This window comes from Rhinopithecus bieti, unplaced genomic scaffold (genome assembly GCF_001698545.2).
Source record: "Rhinopithecus bieti isolate Rb0 unplaced genomic scaffold, ASM169854v2 scaffold_6151, whole genome shotgun sequence".
NCBI classification, from domain to species: Eukaryota; Metazoa; Chordata; class Mammalia; order Primates; family Cercopithecidae; genus Rhinopithecus; species Rhinopithecus bieti.
The window spans coordinates 317,885-339,944 of NW_016805238.1; the positions used below are offsets into that span (position 1 = coordinate 317,885).

General features: G+C 44.6%; 1 protein-coding gene across 1 annotated transcript in view; it reads right to left on the bottom strand.

The window, feature by feature from the left end:
- Window positions 1-22,060, bottom strand: part of FAM184B (family with sequence similarity 184 member B) — a 160,855-nt gene that overhangs the window by 88,606 nt on the left and 50,189 nt on the right. The window lies entirely within an intron of this gene.

Consider the following 22,060-nt stretch of genomic DNA (forward strand, 5'->3'; position numbering starts at 1 on the left):
AAAAAAAAAAAAAAAAAAAAAAAAAGCTGGGTGCAGTGGCTCACGCCTCTAATCCCAGCACTTTGGGAGGCCGAGGCAGCGGATCACATGGTCAGGAGTTTGAGACCAGCCTGGCCAATATGGTGAAACCCTGTCTCTACTAAAACTACAAAATTAGCCAGGCATGGGGCGGGCGCCTGTACTCCCAGCTATTCGGGAGGCTGAGGGAATCGCTTGAACCTGGGAGGTAGAGGTTGCAGTGAGTAGAGATTGCGCCACTGCACTCCAGCCTGGGTGATAGAGTGAGACACGGTCTCAAGAAGAAGGAGGAGGAGGAGGAGGAGGAGGAGGAGGAGGAAGAAGAAGAAGAAGAAGAAGAAGAAGAAGAAGAAGAAGAAGAAGAAGAAGAAGAAGAGCAGCAGCAGCAGCAGCAGCGGCGGCGGCAGCAGCACCAGCTGGGCATGGTGGCACATGCCTGTGGTCTCAGTTACTTGGGAGGCTGAGGTGGGAGGATCACTTGGGCCAGGTGGATTGAGGCTACAGTGAGCCGTGATCATGCCACTGCACTCCAGCCTGGGTGACAGAGTGAGACCCTGTTTCAAAACCAAAACAAACAGAAGTTGAAGCCCCAGGAATAACAGTAGATAATAAAGGGCCAAAATCCCTGAGAAGGGTACCACAGAGATTTTTTTTTTTTTTTTTTTTTTAGAGATGGGGTTTCACCGTGTTAGCCAGGATGGTCTCGATCTCCTGACCTCGTGATCCACCCGTCTCGGCCTCCCAAAGTGCTGGGATTACAGGCTTGAGCCACCGCGCCCGGCGGAGATTGGTTTAAGAGCTGTAAGAACACATCCTCATGGGGATAGGATGGAAGGAAGAGGTGGAGACAGGTGTGTGGCAGTTGGGACAGGTGAATGAGGGAGCTCTCACCTTGTAGACATGAGAAGGTGGCTAATTCTACATTCTCAGTGGAATGAGACAAGGTTACTAACAGTGAGCTGAGTTGGAGGACAGGAAGAAAGCATAGAGGTGTGACGTGTGAGAAGCTGTGAATTCATTTTTAGGAAGGGGAAGCCAGTGGTCTACGTTACCGTGTGGCATCAGAGGCCGTGTTGAGTTACGGTTCTCTCTGCTATACTGTGAGATTTTCCTTAGTCAGGTTCATCTGAACGAGTTCAAAGAAGGACAGGAAGGATGGATGGGTTATCTGGAGTTGGAGTTTTATTTGGTGGGTGTGACAGAAAGAGAAGACAAGGTATTTTCAAGGGCCAACATGCTGAAAAGATGGAGCAGAAGCAGTTTTTTGGTGATGACAAGGCCACATGGCAAAGGGAGCATGTGACTGAGGCCAAGTAGAGGAAAAGATCACTGGAGATAAGGGAGTCAAAGACTGAGAAGTCCAGGGCAAGGTGAACCCCACATGAGATATCCTCACTGAGAACAATGCAAGAGAAGCTGGGCTGGTGTAGACGCCGTGGAGTCAGATGCCAAACACGACACTGGCTCCCTGGGGCATTTACAATCAGAACAGTTTTCCTGAAGACTCTCCACCACCCCCTTTCACACGGATTCACTTTTAGCCTTTGTGGGTTGCTGGTTTTTCCTTATCCATGAGGCTGTCTATTGAACTAGACTCTAACTTCATTGCCAGGTTTCTACTACTGATTCACCCACGGTTTTCAAACTGCACTCCTTGTAGTCTTGAGTTCTCTGATGGAAGTCAGGGCAACATCAGGGAGCCTGGGGGAGGTTGAGCAAGTCGGGGCCCCCCATCAACCAGGGAAGAGCTTTCACACTCAGGCTTTCCTAGCATAGAGTTTAGGAAAAAAAAAAAAAGCTTTGTATGGCTTTAAATAAGAAAGTCAAAAACTAGAGGCTTAGATAATCGTGAAATAGAAAATAGACCAATCGGGAATAGTATATGAGAGGAAGTTTTGGGTGTCACTGGGTGCCTATGTGTCTGTGCATGTGTGCGTTAATTATAAAATCATCATTGAAGGCCAGATGGCACCACTAGAGGTGACATGTGTAATAGATTTAACAACGGTTTACCTGGAGGCTGCAGATCTTGAAGAAAGAGTGTATGTATATCCAGGACACAGCCTAAGATCTTATTTTTCATTGTCTCTGTCTGATACAGCTATCCGTTTTTTGTCTGTCTTCCTCACCAGAATGTAAGCTCCAGGAGAGAGAAGCTTGGTCTTCCTTGTTCATTACTCTCTGTCCTCAGTGGCTGGCTCAAGTGGATACTCTAAAAATTACTATGCGAATGAGTGAATAAAGGAGTGAGAACTCTATCTTGAAGAATGTAACTCAAGGTGTGAGATGAGTTTGACATCTTGTGAAGCCCTGGGAGAATAAGCACTACTTTGAGAACCATGTCACGGACAGGAGAAGGAAGTCCCTTTGTCCTTCCAGGAAGATCCCACAATGAAATGAAGTGCTGTCTCCAAAACTCCTCCCTCTCATCACTTTGTGCACAGGATTTGGCCACTTTTGTTAATTTCTGTGACCTCCTAGTGACTTCCATCCAAGAATATATCTGGAAGCTGAAATTGGTTTCCCATTGGCTATAATTTATGTTAATAACAAATACCATTTTAATCAAATTTACTATGTGCCTAGCACAGGGATAGGTGTTATATACACATTCCTAATCTCAGAGGATCCTCATGGCAACCCTGAAATTTGGTATTTTTCTGAGCAATTGAGGTTCAGAGAAGTTCAGTAACTTTCGCGAAGTCCCAGAGATAAGAAGGTTTGAGTAACGTTTTGCGCCTGGTGCTACACTGCATCTCACCGTCTCAGTCATTTATTCATTCGCGGATTCACTGCACATCTCGGATGTGGCAGGATCTGTGCTGGACACTGGTGTTACATGCTGGCCAATAAGACAACTCAATTTGCAACCTCAGAAATATTACAATTCAGTAGGAGAGTCAAACATGAAAGTGGAAAGTTTCAATGCCCTGCGATGAGTGCTAGGAGAGGATTCATCACCAGTTACTATGGAAACACAGAGGAAGCGGTCTGGGAGGAAAGAAGACTTCCCAGAAAAAAGTGGGCCTTGCCTCCTCTTCCTTGGGGTGACCAATCCCCTTTTCCATGTCAAGCTGCACATGGATAAGAACAATATCACTTATTTGGGCTGCTCAATAGTACTTGGTATAAAGTTGAATACACAGTTGGTTCATAGTAAGTATCTGCTGTGGGGCTACTGTAAGTCATCAAGGATTCACGCTTTCCTTCCACGCGAAGAGCTACTGCAGAGCAGCCACTGAGCGGAGGCCCCATTTCCTAGCTCCCTGCATTTAGGTGAGGTCCTATGCCTGGTGATTGCCAACGAAATTTGGGTAGATGGGGTGATGTGTGTCATGCTGGGGCCAATGTGGGGAAATTAAGAAGGGCTCATATTCTTTCTACAGTTTCTTTTTTCATCTGCAAACTTAATTAGGAGTCAGAGGCCTTGGAGGAAGGCAGAGTTCAAGATGGAAGGCATCCGAGCCCTGAAGGACCAGGAAGGCCACCTACTCCCTCAGGAACATGTCATCGATCTTTACATCAATAACTACCATGCTGAGCCTCTGACATCTTGGCATTTATCTGTAACAGCATCTATTAGTATCTGTTCAGGGTTCCCAAGACTAGCTCCAGGTTTAACCATTCATTAGAGGACTCAGAGGACTCAGTATATAGCCGTGCTCAGGGCTATGATTTATGACAGTGAAAGGTACAAAGCAAAATCAGCTAAAAGGAAACACGCATGGGATGAATCTGGAGGAAATCTAGGGGCAAGTTTCCAAGGTGCCCACCCAAAATTAACACAAAATCAGATTCAGGGTGGGGGTAGCAGAGAGGGTACCACACGGTGGGCTCACAATGTCTAAGGGCACTTTGGCATATTTACATGGAGCCACAGTATCTGGCAACCAAAGTCCCCAAATCCAACAAAATGTGGTATCCCTTGTGGACACCAAGGATGTGCCCGAACTGTTCTGTTAGGCTGAAATCTGGTAAATGGCTCCTTCCCTCCCCTTCTCCTCACCCCTCTGCCCAGGTTACTCATATATCCTTTCAGGGATAGTGTGTGCATAAACAAGAATGTTATGTTATATACTCCATATCACATATTTTCACCGTCTTTTATACACATACATATTCATCTGCACCTTGATTTTTTTAAACTTCATAATAGATTTTGGAGATGATGCTATTTCTGTACCTAAGGAAATTAGTGTTGGGGCCAGGTGCAGTGGCTCATGCCTGTAATCCCAGCACTTTGAGAGGCCAAGGTGGGCAGATTGCTTGAGGTCAGGAGTTTGAGACCAGCCTGGCCAACATGGTGAAACCCTGTCTTCATTAAAAATTAAAAAATTAGCTGTGCATGATGCTGCGCACCTGTAATCTCAGCTACTTGGGAGTCTGAGGCAGGAGAATCACTTGAACCTGGGATGTGGAGGTTGCAGTGAGCCAAGACCATGCCACTGTCACTCCAACCTAGGTGACAGAGTGACACGGTCTCAAAAAACAAAAACAAACAAAAAATGAGATTAATGTGGTCAAAAGACACAAAATTTCAGTTAAGGGAACAAGTTCAAGAGATCTATCATGTAGCACAGTGACTGCAGTTAATAACAATACACTGTATATTTGAAAATTGCTAAGAGAGTAGATTTTAAGTGTTTTCATCACCAAAAATGATAAGCATGTGAGGTCATGCATATGTTAAACAGCCTGATTTAGCCACTCCATCACATATGTATACATCAAAACATCATGCTGAAACCAGAAATGTATACAATTTTTACTTGTCAGTTAAAAAAAAAAGAGATATCACATTTTAATTTTTGGCTGCTTCATGTGCCATTGTGTAAGCTATAATTTATTTCTCTGCCTCCTCCTGAGAGCCATTAAGTCGTTTCTGTGGGAGATTATTGACATGTTTCTCATTTCACTGTTATTAAGCAACATTTTCTTTACTCTTTTTTCCATCTCTGCCAGTAAGCCTGAAGTCTGCTTTTTTGCTTATAAATGCAACTAATAAAATTCCAATACCTGGCCTTAAAAAACTCATCTTCACAATTAATACAGGAGCCTCAGGAAGAGATGAAAGAGGAAGGAGGACAAGATACCTGCCATCTTGTGTCATAAAACTAGCTCAAAGAATGTTGAGAATGCCTGCAAGCATCCAGTGTGTCTTCCTGTGCAATGTGGGGACGTGTGAAAGTGCTCACGACTGACCATGCAAGGGCACTCCTGGGACTACTCCCCGGGACATGTGCTTACTCTTACCACATCCTCTCTTTTTTCCACCCTCTCCACTCCCTTCCCCTCACTCTATACGTGTTCTCTGAGCTTGACCCTTTTTCCTCTCCTAGGTTTTTTTGTTTGTTTGTTTTTTGAGAGACAGGGTCTCTCTCTATGTCCTAGGCTACAGTGCAGTGGTGTCATTATGGCTCACTGCAGCCTTGACCTCCTGGGCTCAAGTGATCCTTCTGCCTCAGCTTCCTGAGTACCTGGGATTACAGGTGCATACCACCATGCCTGGATGATTATTTCATTTTATTTTTTAGAGACAGCATCTCCTTATGTTGCCCAGGTTTGTCTCGAACTTCTAGGCTCAAGTGATCTGCCCGCCTCAGCCTCCAAGAGTGCTGGGATTATAGGTGTGAGTCACTGCGCCCAGCCCTCTCCCAGGTTGACAGTCTCTTTTCATCTCAACATCTGTCCTTTTTTAGCCTGTCCCTCATGGTCAATCATTTCAATTACATTCTTGTTGACATCTTCAAATCCCCTGCTCAGCTCATCTTTAGCCTTGCATTTTTGGCATTCTCAATACCAGAGTTTACCTTTTATTTTATTTTATTTTATCTTATTTTCTCCCTCTGTCTTCCAGGCTGAAGTGTGGTGGCGCTATCTTGGCTCACTGCAACCTCTGCTTCCTGGGTCCAAGCAAGTCTCTTGCCTCAGTCTCCTGAGTAGCTAGGACTACAGGTGCATGCCACCGTACCTGGCTAGTTTTTTGTATTTTTAGTAAAGATGGGGTTTCACCATGTTGGCCAGGCTGGTCTCGAACTCCTGATCTCAGGTGATCCACCTGCCTTGGCCTCCCAAAGTGCTGGGATTATCAGCGTGAGGCACCGCACACTGCCCAGAACTTATCTTTTAAAATGTGCTCAAGTTATTTCACCTCTCTAATCCTCAGTTTTCTTGCCTGTAAAATAGAGAGAATCCAGGCCCGGTTTTTGTGAGGATCAAATAGGATTATATATATCTTAGGTGTCTGGCACGTAATACGTACTTATTAAACATTTCTTCCTTCCCTCTTCTCTCACCCCATCTCCTCCAAAGGAAAGGTCCCATGTTTTAGAGACACAATCTCCTCCAGCTTGTTCTGAGCATTTGAAATCATTGAGCAGATTTTGAGTGGCCCGCTCTTCTCCTGGGCTTCATGCCTCACAGGTTGCTTGGCAGATCTTCTGCCATCTGCTTGCTTGCTTTCACTCACCACTTTCTAGACTGGAACATCAGACTGCTCCAGGCCTCATTTATAAACCCACCTCCTACGGGGGAGGCTGACTTCAGAATCCATCAAGGCACATAAATAATTCAGCAGCCAAGAGAAATTCTGAGCAAGTCAAAACGACTTCCTAAGAGTTTTAGAAATCCACTGCTGATGCATTGACTTCAGAGGAGATTTCAGCAGAGGCCTGTTAGGGTCGTAGAGGTTGAGTGTTGTAGGTTTAACAAGGCTCTAATTAACGGCTTTTGAACATCAGATCCTGATGAAAGTTTTCATCAAGTTGAGCAGCAGGAATCAGCATTGAAATGAAAATGAAAAAAAAAAGGACATAATATCTGTTGAGGGCCCCGAGTATGACATTCACTGGGCCAGATAATTTACGTGTCTTTTCAATTAATCTGTTTAGGTTGGTGCAAAAGTAATCGTGGTAGTCAAAAAAGGAATGGCGAAAACCGTGATTACTTTTAAACCAACCTAATAACAATTCTACAAAGTGAATGTTTTTGTGCTTAGCCTTATTTTACAGATGAGGCTAACTTCATATGTAGGGGTAATATAATAGAACTCCACCTTTTTCTAGCTGTGTGGCCTTCAGTAAGTTACTGAACCTGAGTCTCAGTTACCTTATCCATGACATGGGGAGAGGTTGTTTGGAGATTAAATGACATTATGAACCAAAAACGCTTCACAGCACTCTTAAGCACTTAAGAAATGTCATTAGTTATGATTTTTACTATTATCGGTATTACTGCCAGAAGTCATTGAACTAAAAAGTGAGAGTGCTGGGATTCAAATCCAAATCCTTCTGGGTCCAAAGTTGAAGGAGTAGAATCTTACCTTGTTTAGAAAAAAAAGCTGGTAATATGGTTTCACTCAATGGTTTTGCAGCATTTCCTATATGCCTAGCATGATACTCGGCATTGGAAAAACGGAACAAATAAGACCATTCTTTTGAGGGGCTTATCGGGTAGTAGAGTGTGGCAGACTATATTATTTGTCCATATAATAATCTTCCCCCTTACTTTCCCCTTCCTTGAAATGGTCTGTGGATGGCATTTATTTGTCTTCCCTATTGATGTTGAACTTGGCTGTGTGACTTGCTTTGGCCAAGGGAATGCAAGGGGACTTGTTGCAAGCAAAGGCTTTTGATATGTTTATGTGCTGTGGCTTGCCCTCTTGCACTTCTACCACTTGCTACAAGAAAAGCCTGTGCTGGGTACCCATGGGTCCCAGAATGAGAGACATGGAGCAGGCTGGACCCCACCCCAGAGTGTGGAATGCAACTGGCTCAGCCAAACCCAGCTGAAAGCAGCTGAACAGCAGCGAAGCTGAGCAGGAAATAACTCACTGCTGTAGCCATTGAGATTTAGAGTTGTTTGTTACACAGCGTTATTGCAGGAACATCTGCCTAATACACAAAGTGAGATAGAAAAGAAAGCCAATTTGTATGTACAGTAGTCGTCCCTTGTCTGAGGGGGATACCTTCCAAGATGCCCACTGGATGTCTGAAAGCTTGGGTAGTACAACCCCTATAGACACTATGTTTTTTCCTATACATACGTACATACCTGTGATAAGGCTTAATTTATAAATTAGGCACAATAAGAGGTTAACAGCAATCACTAGTAATAAAATAGAACAATTATAACAATGTGCTAGCATCACTGCTCTTGAGCTTTGGGGCCATTATGGGGTAAAAATAAGGCTTACTTACTTGAAAACAAGCACTGCGACAGTTGATCTGATAATCGAGACAGCTACTAGTGACTAATGGGCAGGTAGGGACTACAGTGTTGATACTCTGGACAAGGGGATGATTCACATCCCAGGAGGGACAGAGGAGGATGGCACAAGATTTAATCATGCTACTCACAACAACAAACAATTTAAAACTTACGAATTGTTTATTTCTGGAATTTTCCATTTAATATTTTCAGACCTTCCTTGGTTCACCTTGGGTAACTAAAACCTTGGAAAGCAAAACCACAGAAAAAAGGGACTACTGTCTAGAGGTATTTCAAGTACTTTGCTAGAAGTCTGCGGAGGTGCAGAGAAAGGCACAGGGGAGAAAAGGATCACATTGCTCCAGTAACCCCCCACCCTTTTCTCCTTCATTACCATTACTGGATCACTCCCATCAACACATAAATGTGCTGTAATTTTTATCGTGAACAAAAATCTTTATTTTAACCCTACATTCTCCATTTTTCTACACCCCTTTTTTTGAGATGGAGTCTCGCTCTGTTGCCCAGGCTGGAGTGTAGTGGCGCAATCTTGGCTCACTGCAAGCTCCACCTCCCGGGTTCACGCCATTCTCCTGCCTCAGCCTCCCGAGTAGCTGGGACTACAGGCGCCCGCCACCACACCCGGCTAATTTTTTGTATTTTTAGTAGAGATAGGGTTTCACAATGTTAGCCAGGATGGTCTCGATCTCCTGACCTCACGATCTGCCCGCCTCAGCCTCCCAAAGTACTGGGATTACAGGCATGAGCCACCACGCCCAGCCTTTTCTACACCCCTTTATAGCAAACTCCTCAAACACTCTTTATAACCATTGTTACTAATTTCTCAACTTCCCTATTCCTCTTGAATTATCTCCAATCAGGCTTTTACACCAACTAATCCACTCAAACAGCTCATCGGAGTCACTAGTGATCTCCATGTTACTAAAACAATAGCCAGTTCTCAGTCTTCATCTGTTCAACTTTTCAGCAGCATTAGAGCTAATGAATCATTCCCTCTTCTTGAAACATTGTCTTCACTTGGCTTCCACAATACTACATACTCCTACTGACTGCTGACCACTCCTTCTCATCTCTTTGCCTACTTACATCCTCCTCAACTCCCAGCTTTCACATAGGAGTGCCCCAGAGTGTTAGCCTCAGACTGTTTCTATTCTTTTGCAAAAATTCCCTTGGGATACCACTCAATTCCATGATTGAATGCATTCTGTATTTGCTAATGACTCCCAAATTTATATGACCAGGCTGGACTTGCCACCTGAACATCAGACTCGTGTATTCTGTTGCTTACCAATATCTCTACTTGGATATTGAACCTGCAGCTCAAATTTAATTCTGGATTTTTCCTTTAATACCTGCTCTTCCTACAATATTCCTCATCTCATTTCACAGCAACTCCCTTCTTTCAATTGCTGACATGGAAAATTTTAGAATCAACAAATAAGCACATGAAAGGATGCTCAACATCTTTAATCATTAGGGAAATGCAGCTCAAAACCACAATGAGATAGCATTTCATGCTCATTAGAATGGCTATCATCACAAAAAGAGAAGTGTTGGTGAGGATGTGGAAAAACTGGAGCCCCTCTACATTGCTGGTGGGAATGTAAAATGGTGTAGCCACTGTGGAAAACAGTATGGTGGTTCCTCAAAAAATTAAACATAGGGCCAGATGCGGTGGCTCATGTCTGTAATCCCAGCACTTTGGAAGGCCAAGGCGGGCAGATCACGAGGTCAGGAGTTTGAGACCATCCCGGCCAACATAGTGAAACCCCGTCTCTACTAAAAATGCAAAATTAGCTGGGTGTGGTGGGACACCCCTGTGGTCCTAGCTGCTCGGGAGGCTGAGGCAGAAAAATTGCTTGAACCAGGGAGTCAGAGGTTGCAGTGAGCTGAGATCAAGCCACTGCACTCCAGCCTGGTGACAGAGCAAGACTTCGTCTAAAAAAAAAAAAAGAAAAAGAAATTAAACATAGAATTTCATATGATCCAGTAATTCCATTTGGTTATCTTTCTCTCTGAAATATAAATTACATGCAGGTGAAAAAGATTGCAGAGTTCACTACCAGATCCCCAAAGAGTGGCTGGCTCATGGAAAGGAGCCTAATGTTTGTTGAATGAATAAAAATTCTCTTCGCCCTAGCAGAAAGGGCATCCGAGTGCAGAGGATACCCAAGTTGGGTTTGGAAAGGTGAGCAAATGTCAGCCAGGTGGACAGGAAGGAGAAGAAACTACTGGTAAGGGAAGTACCAAGAGCAGGAAGAAGCGCAAAGGCATGACATAGAGTAGACTGTGAGGACATGCAACGGGCGTCCTCCGGGGCAGAGCTGGGGCGAAGGGCATTGGCAGGGAAGAGGAGCGCATCATGACACGATGCTGGACAGGTGGGCAGGGGTCAGACACTCACAAGTCCAGCATCCATGTTAGGGAGTGCTGATTTTGTCCTGTTTGTCATGCAGACTCCCAGGCCCTGCCCCAGACAGCCTGATGTGGAGAGTCTGGGGGAGGTCCCGAGATCTGCATTTTTAACATTCCCTTGCAATGGGCCTAAGATCTGAAAGCCAGATGGGTGCATACTTTGGAGACCTGTGGTATGTGTTTCATGCAGGAGGTTTCTCTCACGAGATTTGGCCTCTTGGGAGCTAGGGGGAATAACACTGCATCTCTGGAATCGTTGCAGAGAGCAATCTGGATGCGAAGAGTTGAGAAAGGGGCCAGGGGAGGGAGTTTGGGCTAGAGAGCCCATGAGGAGGAGTGGCAGGGCCAGTGACTCGCTGGGTGTGGAGAGGGGGAGAGGGAAGAGTGCAGAGGATTCTGCAGCTTGCGTGACTGAGGGGATGGCTATCCCACTTCTACTGGGAAGCAGAGTTTCCTGGGATTGTGGGACACCAAAAGGCCACAGTCACTGTTCTTGACTCAGATCCCTACACACAGAGCGGAGCTTCAGTGTTCTGGGGACCAAGTCAGAAAAGAGGACTAACTAAACTGCCAGAAGGAAGCCCTGGATTTGGGTGCTGAGAGGCCTGGGGAGAGCAGAGGTCGTGTGGTTGCCGAACCTTCCTTTAAGAAAACAGCCTCAAACAGGTCCCAAACAAGGCTGAGCTCTTTCCAGCAAATGAGCTTGGAATGGATTTCTAGATAGATCCAAAACGCTAATTAAAATCTCATCATTGCTCATCAGAGAGCCGTTGCTAGGCGCCTAGCTGCACATGGCATTGAACTGTGAGACATCAGCTTCTGAGTCATTGAAACCCAACTGTTCTCCAAACCAATTTAGCCTGAGACTTAGCTGAAAGATGAGGGTGGGCTCCCAGGAAGGTTCTTAATGAGATCCCCTCCATTTACAGACCCAGTCCAACCCTCACACAGAACACAGGCCTGGACTCTCTCCCAGGGAGTCTCCGCACTGCATAAGATGTGGGTCTGGAAAGGGATCATCTTGTTTATTTCAAATCTTGAATGACTTGCTTAGAGGTTTTTGGAAAGTGCCCTTGTTTGGCCAATGTGGTTAATAGATACATGTATGTGTGAATGATATTTTTTAATGAATAAAAACAATACAAATAAATCTTAACACTTTTCACAGAAAATATTTTGAGAGAGAATTAATCCAAGCAGGAGCATCAAACCCTATAATCATGCATACAAATGGAATTCCAAAAATTCTAACACAGACAGAGCAGCTCTTCAAGTTCACCTGTTTAGATGCCGATTTTACATATTCAAATCCTGAAAGCAGCTTTTGTGTGCAGATCTAAATAGACATGCATATCCGTTTTTCCATATGAATAGTATAACAATGTGTGCTACCATTATTTTTACATAGCACTTTCCGGTTCACCAAACAACTTTACAAGGTAAACCCCACAGCATGATAAATATAAATATATTGAATGCTTGTTCTAAATGAATTTTTACTTTTGCCACTATTCTCAGCAGAGAAAAATTTCTTTAACTATTTTCTAGTTCATTTATTGTAGCTTCTGCAAAATCCTCAAATAAACAGTATGCTCCAAGTTCTATATTATTGTCCAAACAACACCGTCAAAACCCAAACATCCATTTATGATACTCAGGTCACCTTTGCCAATTGTCATCCCAGCAATGGCTGAATTTCTGTGCTCTGACTGCACGTGGCCTCGAGTGTAGCAGCAGGTAGTTTTGCTAAAGATTCGGTTGAATTCTCGGTTTATGGGTTATGGGTCAGATGCTGCTCACTTAAGCTGAACATCAGAAATGGAAGTGCCACACTGGGTCAAGTCCACAGCCATCTTTTGTCTCTGACTCATGCCCTCAGTGGCATCTGTATACAGTCCATGACAGTCTGCCAGGCCAGGGAGAAAAGGGACATACAATAGAGGAGTCCTAGGAAGGGTGGTCTGGAGGAAATGATTTCAGAAATGTCTAGGCAGGACAGGGAGCAAGCTTGCCCCCCACTTTACACAGCCAAATCTTCTTACTGTTGCTGTGATGTTCATTCCAGAAGAGCTTTATGCAAGGTCGAATTCAAGAGCTCATTTCTGAAAGCGTAGAGTGCCTGCCACCACATGACCTCTGTTGTTTGTGCCCTGTGGTTCCCTGTCTGCTGGATGGAAGCTTCGGGTAGCACATCATCACATCCGGGGCAGCAAGACTCTCTTAAACAAGGTAAAATCTTGTTCCAAGTTTGTTTCAAAATCACACTTGCCACCACTATACAATTTATCCATGTAATCAAAAGCTACTTGTACCCCTGAAGCTAATGAAATTTTTTAAAAAGAGGGAGGCAAACAAACAAAATTACACACATGCACACACACACACTCTTACACACACATGCATATGTATCGACAAAGGAAAAGGTCAAGGATACACCAAAACATGACCAAGAATATGCCAAAACATGACCGTGGTTATCTTTAGATGGTAAGATTATAGGTGATCAATTTCTCTTCTTCTTTTGTTTTATGCGTTTCCTAATTTTCTATGATGCACATGCAGTTCAATTATCATCGAGTTTTATTTTTTTAAGGCTAAAGATATACCATCAAAATACTCTCCATCAGTTAATCCACAAGTACGTAAGCCAGGGACATAGCCCTGGGAGGAGAAACAGATCCTGACAAGGAAGGGCCAAGTCCTGAGGCCTCCCTTGAGGGATTTGGCTCTGGCTGTGCTGTGTCCACCTGGTTGGAGAGAAATCAAAATTGGTCTGTTTTAGTCTGAGCAGCCCAATGACAGTAAATGTGTTGTCTCTTCCACCAGAAACTTGGTTCCATGGAGGAAAAGAGTTTAAGAGAGTCTTGCTGCTGCTGATGTAATGAGGTGTTACCTGGAGCTTCCATCCAGCAGGCAGGGAACTACACGGCACAAACAACAGAAGCCATGTGGTTGCAGGCACTCTGCGCTTGCAGAAATGAGCTCCTGAATTCAACCTTTCATAAAGCTCTTCTGAGAATGAACGTCACAACAACAGTAAGAAGATTTGGCTTTGTAAAGTGGAGGGCAAGCTTGCTCTCTGTCCTGCCTAAATATTTCTGGAATCATTTCCTCCAGACCACCCTTTCTAGGACTCCTGTATTCTATGTCCCTTCTCTCCCTGGCCTGGCTAGAGTGTTCTTTCTAAATCGAAGGGCTGACTACAAGACACTCTTGCTCAATACTCCGTGGAGACTCCTCATCCACCCCAGGAGTGGCTCTCAATCTCTATCTGCCTCCACATAGCTGAGGGTAAGGCCTGGTCTCTGGGGGACTCATCACTGCAGAGCCTGCTGGCTTTGTGAGGCAGGGTCATGACTTAGTCACCTTTGTGTGCCAGTGGCAAACATAGGGTCAGGCAATGTGCAGGCACACAGCAGGTCCTCAGGGACAGGAACTAGCAGGGACTGTTTGTTCCTCAGTACTGTATCCTCACTACCAAGCAGAACCCTGGTCCAGGATTCAGCAGATGGTAAGTGAATGAGTGAATAAATGATGAAAAAATGAATGAAGAATTCTGTCTGACAGAGAGGGGACACCATTCAGATGTGTTATGTGCAAGTGGATTTATGCGGTGCTGCCTGGGAAAAAGAGGCATGTAATTATTATCCCCACTTAGCAGATTTAAGAAATGCAATTTTTCTCGTCCCAGATACCAACGTCAAAAAGTAATGGAAATTACTCTTTCACAAACATCTAATAGCACCAAATATGTGTCAAGTCCTGAATCTAGGGCTGTTTTCACTCAGTTCAAATCTGGTAGCTGTCTTTAGGGTCACACACACTCCTACTAGCACATTTGAAGGTGAGAGTCTGGGAAGTTGCCAGTGTGGGTTGGATAATAGGGCTAAGTGTAAAGTCATCTCCATTTTCGCTAACGTTGACAGGCTCCCTTTTTCTTGGCTGAGTTCCCTGAGCCAGTCGTATATCGTCTGTCAGTACTGGAAGGCAGAAAGTGGCATTTAGTACATATTCCTGAAAGTCTTTCCTCGGCTTTTTAAAAAGAAAGGCCCAGGAGTTGTGGCATAATGCCCTCTCAGCATGGCTTGGCCAGATTCTTCTTGTCCAGTGAAATTCTGTGAGATTTCTTTTAAAATCATTATGTTTTAGCAACCAAATCCCATATATGTATGAATTTACTAATTAAAACTCTTCTCTATACAAAACCAGATTCCCAAATCCACTAGCTTGGGTTAAAGGAAATTTATTGGCTCATATACCTGAAAAGCCCAAAGCCAGGCCTAGCTCCAGACATGAGCTCTTAAATGATGTCTTCTTGTTTTGTTTGGTTTTGGTTTTTTTGAGACAGAGTTTCGCCCTTGTTGCCCAGGCTGGAGTGCCCTGGCATGATCTCAACTCACTACAACCTCTGCCTCGTGGGTTCAAGTGACTCTTGTGCCTCAGCCTCCTGAGTAGCTGGGATTACAGGCATGTGCCACCATGCTTGCTAATTTTTGTATTTTTAGTAGAGATGGGGTTTCACCATGTTGGTCAGGCTGGTCTTGAACTCCTGACCTCAGGTGATCCACCCATCTTGGCCTCCCAAAATATTGGGATTACAGGTTTGAGCCACTGTGCCCGGCCAAAAGATATCATTTTGACTCTACCTTTCCCCATCCCATAGTTTTGCTTTCCTCTGAGTTCACTTTATTCCTTGGTAGGCTCTTGACAAGGCAGTCACAGGCAGCTTCAGGATTTTATTTTCCCAGCTTAGCATGTTCCAGGAAAGAGAGCTCCTCTTTGTCAACAGTTCCAACAAAAGCTTCAAAGCTAACTCCATCCATCTGGCTAGGGTCATGGATCTAATGCTGATGGATCCCTGTGGCCAATGAGATAGAATATTCTGACCGGCTAATTTCAGGTTGCATGGGATTCAGGAGAATGGGGTTGACCTGCCACAATCACACGGAATGAAGACTGAGTCAGGGTACCTGCTCAGTATCTCAAAGGAAATTAGAAACCTGGTGCCAAGCCCCACACAGATGCTGTGTCAGTAAGAACAGATACATCCTACAGCCAACATTCCTGACCCTTCTGAGTAAACACAGTGTGACTCACTGAACACCAACTTCAGAACTGGAGGAGACAGAACAAAAGATTAGGACTCAGTCCCTACTCTCACATAGGACATGAGAAGGACACGTACATACACAGCATCATGCGAAACCTCCAGGCAGAAAGATGGTACAGGATGAAGACTCTGCAGGACACCAGAGGAGGCACCAGGCCAGCCGACAAGAGACCTGAGTCCCAAGACCCAGCTCTGTCCCTCTCAAGCAGTGTGACATTAGGCAAGTCCTACAGTCTGTCTGAGAAAACTAAGTTTCCTTTCCTAATGTATTAGTCTGTTCTCACACTGCTATAAAGATACTACCTGAGACTGGGGAATTTATAAACAAGAGAGATTTAATTTATAAACAAGAGAGATTTAATTTAATTTAGTTCTACATGGCTGGGGAGGCCTCAGGAAACTTACAATCATGGTGGAAGGTGAAAGGGAAGCAGGCAACTTCTTTACAAGGTGGCAGGGGAGAGAGTGAGTTCAGGGGAAATTGCCACTTTTAAATCATCAGATCTTGTGAGAACTCCTTCGTTTTCAAATCAACAGAACTCATGAGAACTCACAATCATGAGAACAGCATGGGGAAGACCACTCCCGTGATCCAACCACTTCCCACCAAGTCCTTCCCTTGACATATGCGGATTACAATTCGAGATGAGATTTGGGTGGGTACACAGAGTTAAACCATATCGCCTAATGAAATGGTCAAACTAACCTGATATTTCCCAAAGGGAATGAAAGGGACAAAGGGTCAAATAAGCCTGGGGAGTGTTTGGTTAGCTCTGTTATAAAGACATTTGCTTAACTGTCTTTACCCCAGCAGTTGGCCATTGAGTTCTTATTTTTAAAAGTAAAATTACAATGAGTCCAGGCATGATGGTTCACACTTGTAATCCCAGCACTTTCAGAGGCCAAGGTGGGAGGATCACTTAAATCTAGGAGTTTGAGACCAGCCTGAGTAATAAAGCGAGACCGTGTCTCTACAAAATTTAAAAAAAATTAGCCAGGAATGATGGTCATAATGACGATGACAATGATGCTGAAGGTAGTGACGATAAGGATGGAACTGAGGATTGTGTTGCTGATGGAAGAAGATCAGGGCCAACACTGCTTATCCATCCATCCACAAGCACACCTGTAGTCCCAGCTACTCAGGAGACTGAGATGGGAGGATTGCTAGAGCCTAGGAGGTTGAGGCTGCAGTGAGCTATGATCATGTCAGTGCACTCCAACGTAGGTGATAGAGCGAGACCTTGTCTCTTAAAAAAAATTACAGTGAAAATTAACATGCCTCAGAACATATTCTGGAAAGTGCTGGACCAGGAGATCTTTACGTTTCGACTGCTGCGAGTTAAAGTATCAACAGCACACGAGAACACATCCTAGGAGAGCTTAGGGCTTGTAGACTCCTTCTCTCGGGGCAGTCAGTGCAGGTGCTGCAGTGAAAGCAGGTGTCCTGAAGGGTGGAGAGGACGGGAACTGAGGGGCAGTAGGAAGGAAGAGTGCTGTGGAAATTGAGCCCAGGTGTGGAGCAGGGGCAAATGCTGCCATGGAGAGTTGAGAGAAATGCTGATGTCAGACTCAGAGGAGGTATCTCAGTATGTTAGTAGTAACCTCTGGGTGATGGGATTACAGTGGATTTAAATTTTAAAAAATTTTCATTTTTTTCATTTTCTTATTTCCTACAATGAATGTTCAATTAAAATGATCAAAGGAAATTTTACAAGTATTTTTTAAACCCAGACATGATATGAACCAACATGTAGCTTTTTCTATGTCCAATATTGTATTTTATTAAAAGGGGAAGATTTTCATGTTAATGGTAACTTTCAAGGCTTCTTCCTTAGACCCCTGTCATTGGCAGTTTTTTTTTCATAGTCAAAAGCAAATCTAAGGATGACAAACGTGAAAAGAAACCCTTCTCTATCCAACCTTTCATTTTTCCTCATTGCTCCCTATCTCATTTCAGGTATTCTGGCTCCTGAGAGGATGCTGAATGTGCAGGAACACAGTGCAAGGAACGCCATGCTCAATCACTCTGCAAATGACATTACAACCAGAACAAATGCAAAGGCAGCAGGTCTCTTTAGGACATATACCTACGCACAGTGCCAAACTCATCCTGTGGCCAACAGATGTACAGAGAATCCCAGAGTGTTTTATTAAGGATGGGTGACTGTTCATAGTTGGTTTCCTAAACCTGGGAGCTGAGCAAACCAGTTTTACAAAAACATCAGTAGATGATGATGGTGGTGATGATCTTGACAACAGTGTTAATCATTATATCAGAAACTAATACTTCTGAGGGTTTACAAGGTGGCAGGCACTGAGGCAGCATCTTTCTATACCTTCTCTCATGTGATCCTTCTGAGCATCCCATCAGGTAAGTCTCATTATTGCCCCAGTTTTACAGATACGCAAACCAAGGTGTGGTGAAGCTGGGTAATATGTCTGAGGTTACAGGGCTGGAAAACAGCAGAACTAGGATTCTGTTCCGTTCTGACTCCACAGCCTGTGTTCTTAACCACTGTGTAAGCCATTTAAAGAAAATAGGAGTGCCACTTAAGTAAAAGTGAATCCTAACTCTGTGATTGGTAGGGACTTAATTAAATAATGAATCTTAATTGTTACTCAATCTTAAATAAAAATGAATTTGAATTCTGTGATTCGTAAGGTTCAGGTTAAGCTGTTATAAAAAAAAAAAAAAAAAAAAAAAAAAAAAAAAAAAAAAAAAAAAAAAAAAAAAAAAAAAAAAACTCTCCAAAGTACAGAGGGTTAAATAAGTTGGAAATGTATTCTTCTCTTGGGACAACAGTCTCAAGGCCAGTGGTGGTCAGAAGTGAATGGAAGACTCTAGTCTGTGACCATTCAGCCTTCATCAGTTCTCAACCTACAACTTCTGTTATCTGGGCCCAACTCGGCTGTCCTGGTTGTCACCATTCGCATGTAGTAAGAAGGGGAAATACAGGAGATTCAGGGTAAGTAGCTTGTGCTTAGGTTGGGGATGAACTAGAGGGTACATTCATCCCCTCATCTCACCTCTCTCTTGCCTGCACTTACTCCCATGGTCACACCTGGCCACACAGAGGCTGAGAAATGAAGTCTCTAGCTGGGCTGCCATGTGCCCGGAAAATTCATGGATGGTTCAATGATTGAAAGGAAAAAGAGGAGGCCAGTCGCAGTGGCTCACGCCTGTAATCCCAGCACTTTGGGAGGCTGAGGCAGGCAAATCGCCTGAGGTCAGGACTTCGAGACTGCCTGGCCAACATGGAGAAACCCTGTCTCTACAAAAAATACAAAATTAGCTGGGTGTGATGGCAGGCACCTGTAATCCCAGCTACTCGGGAAGCTGAGGCAGGAGAATTGCTTGAACCCGGTAGCGCGGAGGTTGCAGTGAGCTGAGATCGTGCCATTGCACTCCAACCTGGGGAACAAGAGCAAAACTTTGTCACAAAAAAAAAAAAAAAAAGGCTGGGTGCAGTGGCTCATGCCTGTAATCCCAGTACTTTGGGAGGCCGAGGCAGGAGGATCATGAAGTCAGGAGATCAAGACCATCCTGGCTAACATGGTGAAACCCTGTCTCTACTAAAAATACAAAAAAATTAGCCAGGCATGGTGGCGGGTGCCTGTAGTCCCAGCAGCTCGGGAGGCTGAGGCAGGAGAATGGTGTGAACCCGGGAGGCAGAGCTTGCAGTGAGCCGAGATCATGCCACTNGGCTCACGCCTGTAATCCCAGCACTTTGGGAGGCTGAGGCAGGCAAATCGCCTGAGGTCAGGACTTCGAGACTGCCTGGCCAACATGGAGAAACCCTGTCTCTACAAAAAATACAAAAATTAGCTGGGTGTGATGGCAGGCACCTGTAATCCCAGCTACTCGGGAAGCTGAGGCAGGAGAATTGCTTGAACCCGGTAGCGCGGAGGTTGCAGTGAGCCGAGATCGTGCCATTGCACTCCAACCTGGGGAACAAGAGCAAAACTTTGTCACAAAAAAAAAAAAAAAAAAAAAGGCCGGGTGCAGTGGCTCATGCCTGTAATCCCAGTACTTTGGGAGGCCGAGGCAGGAGGATCATGAAGTCAGGAGATCAAGACCATCCTGGCTAACATGGTGAAACCCTGTCTCTACTAAAATACAAAAAAATTAGCCAGGCATGGTGGCGGGTGCCTGTAGTCCCAGCAGCTCGGGAGGCTGAGGCAGGAGAATGGTGTGAACCCGGGAGGCAGAGCTTGCAGTGAGCCGAGATCATGCCACTGCACTCCAGCCTGGGTGACAGAGCAAGACTCCATCTCAAAAAAAAAAAAAGAGAAAGAAAGGAAAAGGGGAGATGGCTGTTTCCTCCATGCCAGTACCTCAGGACATTAAAATCAGAGCTTGCCTTTTACCAAATTTTTACCAGCTGTGTTATGTACAAACAAGGAAGATGAGGCTTAGAAAGTCTAAGAGATCTTGTCAACGTCCTTCATCTCATTAGGCAGAACTGAATCTAGAGCTGTTCCATGATATTCAGTACAGTGTTCTTTTTTCTTTTTTTTTTCTAAATTGAGTCTTCATATTAAATTGGAAAGGAAAGCATGAAATTTCTAAGTTGTGCCAGATAAACATAATGACCTTTAAAAAATGATACCGGATTTTAACATTGCTCAGATGTTAAAAGAGGTTCAAAAGGAGCCAATAAATGTCAAAAAGAAAGATAAACATATTCATAGAATTTTCAGATTGTAAGCAGGATATCACCAGGATCACCTTCCTCATTCTGTAATAAGGCAGCTTTGGCTCCAGAAGTTGAGCTGATTGATTTATCTTTCAATTTTCAGTGTTCCTCCCCTGAATCTCAAAGTCCCTCATGAGAAGGACAAAGTATCTCCCAATACCTTAACACTGGAGCCCATGAAACTCCCAGGAAACCCCACTCTAGCTTCTTGAGCATCATCTCTAAAATCTGTTACTCTCTGATCTGGCTCACATTCAGAAAACAGTGAGTTTCAACCAACCAACTTCCATTTTTAGAGGTACCATTCTAGGTGCTGAGGAATGCAAAGATACAGGGGCCACGGTTCCTGCCTCTGGGAGCTTACAATTTAGCAACAAACAGACAAAAACAACCATGAGGGCTGTTCCAAGATGGCCAAATAGGAACAGCTCCAGTCTACAGCTCCCAGCATGAGGGACACAGAAGATGGGTGATTTCTGCATTTACAACTGAGCAAATGGCACACTAGGAGATTATATTCTGCGCCTGCCTGGGAGGGTCCCACGCCTAAGGAACCTCGCTCATTGCTAGCACGGCAGTCTGAGATTGAACTGCAAGGAGGCAGCGAGGCTGGGGGAGGGGTGCCTGCCATTGCTGAGGCTTGAGTAGGTAAACAAAGTGGCCAGGAAGCTCGAACTGGGTGGAGCCCATTGCAGCTCAAGGAGGCCTGCCTGCCTCTGTAGACTCCACCTCTGTGGGCAGGGCATAGCCAAACAAAAAGCAGCAGAAATCTCTGCAGACTTAAATGTCCTTGTCTGACAGCTTTGAAGAGAGTAGTGGTTCTCCCAGCATGGAGTGTGAGATCTGAGAATGGACAGACTGCCTCCTCAAGTGGGTCCCTGACCCCTGAGTAGCCTAACTGGGAGGCACCCCCCAGTAGGGGCAGACTGACACCTCACACGGCTGGGTACCCCTCTGAGACAAAGCTTCTAGAGGAACGATCAGGCAGCAACATTTGCTGTTCTGCAGCCTCTGCTGCTGATACCCAGGCAAACAGGGTGTGGAGTGGACCTCCAGCAAACTCCAACAGACATGCAGCCGAGGGTCCTGACTGTTAGAAGGAAAACTAACAAACAGAAAGGACATCCACACCAAAACCCCATCTCTATGTCACCATCATCAAAGACCAAAGGTAGATAAAACCACAAAGATGGGGAAAAACAGAGCAGAAAAGCTGAAAATTCTAAAAATCAGAGTGCCTCTCCCCCTCCAAAGGAATGCAGCTCCTCACCAGCAATGGAACAAAGCTAGACAGAGAATGACTTTGACGAGTTGAGAGAAGAAGTCTTCAGATGATCAAACTTCTCCAAGTTAAAGGAGGAAGTTCTAACCCATCGCAAAGAAGCTAAAAACCTTGAAAAAAGATTAGAAAAATGGCTAACTAGAAGAATCAGTGTAGAGAAGTCCTTAAATGACCTGATGGAGCTGAAAACCATGGCACGAGAACTACGTGATGAATGCACAAGGTTCAGTAGCCGATTCGATCAACTGGAAGAAAGGGTATCAGTGATTGAAGATCAAATGAATGAAATGAAGCAAGAAGAGAAGC